Source organism: Primulina tabacum, chromosome 4 (assembly GCF_025594145.1).
Source record: "Primulina tabacum isolate GXHZ01 chromosome 4, ASM2559414v2, whole genome shotgun sequence".
In the NCBI taxonomy this organism is placed as follows: domain Eukaryota; kingdom Viridiplantae; phylum Streptophyta; class Magnoliopsida; order Lamiales; family Gesneriaceae; genus Primulina; species Primulina tabacum.
In genome coordinates this window covers 20338994-20346712 of record NC_134553.1, presented here as the reverse complement: position 1 = coordinate 20346712, position 7719 = coordinate 20338994, and the positions used below count along the sequence as shown (strand labels likewise).

The window sequence follows — 7719 nt, the reverse complement described above, 5'->3', positions numbered from 1 at the left end:
GATTTCAATAATGTTCGTTAATGTTAACTTTATTAAAATACCAAGAGTGGATCCTTTAATATCAACTACTTAATTAAAATTTGAACAATTAAAAATTACCAATTAAAGATTCAAACAACTAAAAAAAAATAAAAATAAAAAGACATTGTAGTGGAATTGTAATTACCTTAGCTTACTCGTGGATACGATATTCGAAACTCATCGAATTATATTACTTGTGGACAACCTGCTCTTGGGAGTGCAACAATCAAAGTCGCAACAAGTTTTTGGCGCCGTTGCCGGGGAAGTATAATTTAATTTCAAGTCTATTTAATTTTGTTTATATTTTATTTTAATTTTTATTGCTTTTGTGTGTTTTTATTCTTTTGCATTTGCATTTGCATGAGCATTTGGTCACGTACACTTAGTGGTCGACTCATTCAAAATAACCCTTTATTTTTACAAAATATGGCGGAAGAACCCATCCAAGAAAATGAAGATGAAATTCAATCTCAACATGATCATGATAGACGAAGAACACTTAGAGATCACATGAATCCTACACGTACTAGTGCACCTTCATGTCTAGTTTTTCCCCCGGATGCATCTCATTTCAATTTTAAGCTTGGTATTATCCAACTTTTACCCAATTTTCATGGCTTAGATTCTGAAAATCCATACATGCATTTACGAGAGTTTGAAGAAGTGTGCAACACATATAATGATCTAAATTGTAGCATGAACACCATTCGACTTAAGCTTTTTCCTTTTTCTTTAAAAGATAAAGCTAAAAATTGGCTACACAATCTTAGATCGGGATCCATTCGAACTTGGGATGAATTGCAACAACAATTTTTGAAAAAGTTTTTTCCATCTCATAGAACAAATTCTTTCAAAAGGCAAATCATCACTTTCACTCAAAAACAAGGAGAAACTTTTTATCAGTGTTGAGATAGATACAAAGAATTGCTTAATCTTTGTCCACATCATGGTTTTGAAATTTGGAGAGTTGTTTCTCAATTTTATGAATGCTTAACACCTAAAGATAGGCAAATGGTTGAATTTATGTGTAATGGAACATTTGAAGATAAAGATCCAAACGAGGCAATTGAGTATCTCGATTCATTAGCTGAAAATTCTCAAAATTGGGACACTATAGGTACAATCAAACCATCAAACAAGATTCAATCTCCTACATCTGGTGGAGGTATGTACACTCTCAAAGATGAACATGATCTTCAAGCTCGATTTACCTCTTTGGCAAGAAAAGTTGAGGCACTTGAATTGAAAAAGAATGGTCAATTAAAATTTGTTCAAGAAATTGTGTGTTACATCTGTGATACAAGTGATCATTTTACAAAAGATTGTCCCACTTTGCCCTCTTTTAAAGAATGTCTCCATGAACAAGCCAATGTTTTGAACAATTTCAAAAGGCCAAATTTTTAACCATTTTCTCAAAATTACAATCCAGGTTGGCGAAATCATCCAAATTTTAGTTGGAGGAATGATAATGCTGCACAATTTTCACAACCAAATTTCCAAAATCAACAAAATTTTCAAAATTATGCACCTTATGTTCCTCCACCTAAAAGAAATTTGGAAGATACATTGAATTTTTTCATTCCAAAGCAAGAGTCTATCGATACTCAAACTGCTCAAACCATGACAGATTTGAAAGATACTCTTGCTAAATTTGCATCTGAATTTAATGTTCATGAAAAAGGTAAATTTCCTTCACAACCTCTGCCTAATCCCAAGGATCATCATTCACAAACTGGAACTTCTGGAACTCAACCGATGGATCAGGTAAAATCTGTTATTACCCTTCGAAGTGGTAAGGTTGTGGAAAAATCCATTCTTGAACCTTGTGAAGATGATGATAAATCAACTCCAAAGGGTAAGGAAGTGGAACCCATAACTTGCGAAGAGGAGGTTCAACAGACAGTGTCACCACCATTCCCTCATGCATTGAAAAATACAAAAAAATAAAATTTGAATTATGATATATATGATATTTTTAAACAAGTAAAAGTTAATATTCCTTTATTAGATGCAATAAAACAGGTACCATCATATGCCAAATTTTTGAAAGACTTGTGCACTGTGAAAAGAAAATTGAATGTGAAAAAGAAAGCATTTTTAGCCGAACAAGTAAGTGCAATCATTCAAAATAATAATACTTTGAAATACAAAGACCCTGGTTGTCCTACTATTTCATGTATTATTGGAGAACGAAAGATTAAAAAATCCTTGCTTGATCTTGGAGCTAGTGTGAATTTACTTCCATATTCAATTTATCAAGAACTCAATCTAGGCGTGTTAAAATCTACTTCGATAACAATTTTACTTGCCGATAGATCTGTTAAAGTGCCAAGAGGTATGGTAGAAGACGTATTGGTCCAAGTTGATAACTTTGTATATTCTGTCGATTTCATAGTTTTAGATACACAACCTATCGAAGCTTGTAATGCAATTCCTTTAATTCTGGGTCGTTCATTTTTAGCAACTTCTAATGCTCTTATAAATTGCAGGAAATGGAATAATGAAGTTGTCATTTGGTAACATGACATTGGAGCTCATTGTTTTTAATCTTTGTAAGCAACCACATGACAAAGGAGATGAAAGTGAAGATGAAAATCTTATTGAAACTCTTGTGGAAGAAAACATTCAAGAAAGGAGTACTCGTGATCAATTAGATATTTGTTCAATTGAAACTGTTAAAGAAAATATTGAACTTGATCTTGATGATTTTATCAGGTATCACTCGTTACCAGGATCAGAGAAAGAATTTGATGCAAAATATGAGAACAAAGACGAACCACCCATATTGGAGTTAAAACCCTTGCCAGAAGAATTGAAGTATGCATTTCTTGGAGAAGATGAAACATATCCGGTGGTAATTTCATCCAAACTAGAAAGTGATCAAGAAGGTAAATTAGTTTATATGCTTAAAAGACATAAAAATGCAATTGGTTGGACACTAAAAGATCTCAAGGACATTAATCCACTAATTTGCACACACAAAATTCATTTAGAAAAAAATGCTAAAATATCTCAACAACCACAAAGGAGATTAAATCCACACATGAAAGATGTTGTGATAACTGAAGTTCTCAAAATACTTGATGTTGGGATTATCTACCATATTTCTGATAGTAAGTGAGTAAGCCCAACACAAGTAGTTCCAAAAAAATCTGGCATCATAGTGATAAAAAATGAAAAAGGTGAATTGTTAACAAGTCGAGTCCCATCTAGTTGGCGGATGTGTATTGATTATAGAAAATTAAATGACGCCACTAGAAAAGATCATTTTCCATTACCATTTTTGGATCAAATTTTAGAAAGAGTAGCAGGTCATCCATACTACTGTTTTCTTGATGGATATTCAGGTTATTATCAAATTCCCATTGCACTCGAAGATCAAGATAAAACTACATTCACATGTCCTTTTAAAACATTTGCATTTAGAAGGATGCCATTTGGATTATGCAATGCCCCAGCAACATTTCAAAGATGTATGCTAAGCATTTTTTGCGTTTTTTGCGACATGTTTGAAAATTGTTTGGAAATTTTCATGGATGATTTAACTATCTTTGGGAATACATTTGATAATTGTCTTGAAAATTTGGAAAAAGTTTTAAAAAGATGCGAGGAAAAAGGTCTTATTTTAAATTGGAAAAAAATGTCATTACATGATTACTTCTGGAATTGTTTTGGGACATGTCGTGTCATCTCATGAAATTGAAGTTGATAAAGCAAAAGTTGATGTCATTGCCAATTTACCCTCTCCAAAAACCATTAAAGAAATTCGCTCATTTTTGGGACATGCTGGATTTTATAGGAGGTTTATAAAGGACTTTAGTTTAATCTCTAAACCCATTTGTAACCTCTTAACAAAAGACACTGCATTTGAGTGGACTCAAGAATGTCAAAATGCTTTTGATAAAATCATTCGACATTTAACATCAGCTCCTATCATGCAACCTCCTGATTGGTCTTTACCATTTGAAATCATGTGCGATGCGAGTGATTATGCAGTCGGTGCAGTATTGGGTCAAAGAAGAAGCGGTAAGCCTTATGTGATATATTATGCAAGTAGAACTTTAAACAATGCTCAAATTAATTACTCCACAACTGAAAAAGAACTACTTGCTGTAATATTTGCATTAGATAAATTTCGTTCTTATTTGATTGGATCAACGACTATTGTGTTTACTGATCATTCTGCTATTAGATATTTGTTGACCAAATAGGATGCAAAGCCACGACTGATACGATTGATTTTGTTGCTCCAAGAATTTGACATTGTGATCAAAGATAAAAAAGGAACCGGAGAATGTCGTAGCCGATCATTTATCGAGACTAGTAACAGGATCATCTTGTGAAATGACACCAATTAACGATAATTTTCCTTATGAACATTTATTTTCAGTTACTACACCTTAGTTTGCTAACAGAGTAAATTTTCTTGTGACGGGAAAAATGCCACCACAATGGAGTTCTCAAGATAAAAGAAAATTTTTGAATGAGGTAAAAAACTTTTATTGGGATGATCCGTATCTGTTCAAGTATTGTCCGAATCAAATTTTTCGACGTTGCATACCCGACAATGAGGTAAGTAGTGTAATTAAATTTTGTCATTCAGAAGCATGCGGAAGACATTTTTCTTTAAAGAAAACAGCTGCAAAAATCTTGCAGTGTGGATTTTATTGGCCCACTTTGTTTAAAGACGCCCACGAAATCTGCAAGATCTGTGAAAATTGTCAAAAATTGGGTGCGATTTCAAAAAGAAACATGATGCCTTTGAATCCTATTATTGAAATTGAAATCTTTGATTGTTGGGGAATAGATTGTATGGGACCTTTTCCACCGTCGTTTGGATACTTGTATATTTTAGTTGCAGTTGATTATGTTTCCAAATGGATAGAGGCAATTCCATGTCGAACAAATGATCATAAAATCGTCATCAAATTTTTAAAAGAAAATATTTTTAGTAGATTTGGAATTCCTCGAGCCATGATAAGTGATGAGGGAACTCACTTTGTTAATAAACCATTTGCTTCATTAATGAAAAATATGGTATTACTCATAAAGTAACTACTCCTTATCATCCTCAAACAAATGGACAAGTTGAATTAGCTAATAGGGAGATAAAGCAAATTTTGGAAAAAACTGTTAACTCAAATAGAAAAGATTGGTCTCTGCGACTTAATGATGCACTTTGGGCATATCGAACAGCTTTTAAAAATCATTGAATATGTCTCCCTATAGGTTGGTTTATGGAAAACATTGTCATTTGCCTGTGGAATTGGAACATAAAGCTTATTGGGCGATCAAAACTTTAAATTCAAGCATGGATGATGCCAACAAATTGCGTAAATTGCAACTTAATGAACTTGATGAACTCAGAAATGACGCGTATGAGAATTCAAAGATTTATAAAGCAAAAATCAAATCATTTCATGATAAAACAATTCTTAGAAAATCTTTTAAGATTGGTAAAAAAGTTTTGCTTTATAATTCTCGACTTCACATATTCCAGGAAAATTACGATCAAGATGGACAGACCCATATGTTGTAAAGCATGTGTATACTTATGGAGCTGTGGATATTGAAAATCCTAAAAATGGTGATATTTTTAAAGTAAATGGACAAAGGCTTAAACCATTTTTAGAAAATGAAATCTTTCAAGAAGAGTTTATTTCCCTTTCTTATCCTTGATTTTTTTTTATTTATTTTTTTTTGGTGTTGCATTTAAGTTTGTTTGTTTTTATTTCAGGTTTTCTTAATCTTTTTATTTTCCCGGTTAAATGGCGGATAACGGTACTCCGTGACTCTCATAGTCGGTTAAATCAGTTTCCTACAATTGCTGATACAAAAATAAAAAAAAATCATTTCTTTTCTTTTCAAAATGGATGAAATTCTTTAAAAAATTTGTAAATATTTTCCCTCTGTTTCTGAAAATGTTCTAAGAAAAATTTATGCAGGAAGGTGTGAAAGATTGAGATTGCTAATGCTAAAAGGAATTCCAGAAGATATTCGTTTTGTAATAGAAGCTAAGGTCCGATTAGGAGGAGAAGTTCCACAATCATTGCTCATTCGGTATTTGCCTGGATTAGGAAAAAGCACTTTTGCGAAAAAACGAAGGACCAAAAGTTTAGGGGTTTGTCATAAGTGTGCAAGATGGACTTGTGACAAACGATGCAGATCTTTGGGATGTGTTTCCAATAACAGAAGATAAAATTGGTTTCATTAAGAATGGGCTGAGTAAGGAGTCTTTAGATAACATCTTATTGACTCTTGAGACGCATTCTAGTGGACATGTGCATATTGAACTTCTCCGTTTATGGAAACAATTCCAAGATGAGCGTCATAGTCTTGGGAATCCGACTAAAAAAAAAACCCTGTTTGCCAATTTATAAGAAAATTGGATGGAAAACATATCCTCGACTCATAGAAGGCGTTGAAGCCGTTTCTGGACGTAAAACCAGAGGAAAATTGTGAGCCACAATCACACTACTGTTTATATGCATGTGTGTCATTATTGTTTTTACGATTTATTCTATTTACAGCTTTGACCCATAGTTTTGTCATGATAACATATTACCCCTAAAAAATCTCTCATCTTTCTCTCTATTTTCGCAGACAAAAAAAAAAGAAAGTAAAAACATGGCTGGATCCTCTACACAAACATTGAAAAATATTTGTGTATTTTGTGGGTCGAGTCCTGGAAAAAATGAAGTGTTTGTAGAAGCAGCGAATAATCTTGGAAAGATATTGGCTGAGAGAAAAATTCACTTGGTATATGGTGGAGGTAATATTGGGTTAATGAGATCTGTTTCAACATCTGCTCATCTTGGAGGTAGTCAGGTTTTGGGTATTATTCCTACAGCTTTAGCTGAAGTAAATATTACAAGTGTTACGATTGGGGAGGAATTAAAAGTTTTTTTTCTATGTATGAAAGAATCACTCAAATAATTGAAAATTATGATGCTTTTATCGCACTACCAGGTGGTTTGGGTACATTAGAAGAAATTTTTCACACTTTTTCTTGGGCACAACTTAATATCCATAATAAACATGTGGGCTTGTTGAATATCAATAATTATTATGACAGTTTGTTGACATTTCTTGATAAAGCTGTGGAACAGAATTTCATTTCAGAAAATTCACGACGGATGCTCATCTGTGCTTCGACTGCCGACCAATTAATTGATGATTTGGAAGCTTTTGTTCATAAGCCTGATCCGATGATAACAAAGATCAATTGGTCGCAATCAAGCAGTAAGAAAAGGAAGTTGGATCATTGATTGAAAAGTCGTGGATTGGTTTGCGTTTGTTTCAGTTTGTTGTCTTCAATAAAATTCCAGGTGATATCTCTTTCATTATGTACTCTTTATTAATAGTTATTTTAACATTAGGGACAATATCATATTCTGATTGGGGGAGAACAAACTTATAAAAAAAATTAAAAAAAATTTAAAAAAAAATTAAAAAAAATTATATATTATTTTAAAATAAAATCATGTTTATTGTTTGTATCTTAGTAATTTTTGCAAAAATTTCATACATTACATGTTTGAAAGATTTAAATTAGAACATGCATTAATCTATTTAAGAATGTTTAAATTTTTATTTGAAAAAAAAAAATCAATTTTAATATTCTGATCAATATAAAAATATGATTTATGAAATCTTTTTGAGTGATTAACCATTGTGATAAAATCAGGTATTAAAGTA

At 32.3% G+C, this 7719-nt stretch overlaps 1 pseudogene; it reads left to right on the top strand.

Moving 5' to 3' along the window:
* Nucleotides 1-1732: 1732 nt before the first annotated feature.
* On the top strand, nt 1733-7419 carry LOC142541896 (uncharacterized; annotated as a pseudogene).
* The last annotated feature ends 300 nt before the right edge of the window (nt 7420-7719 follow it).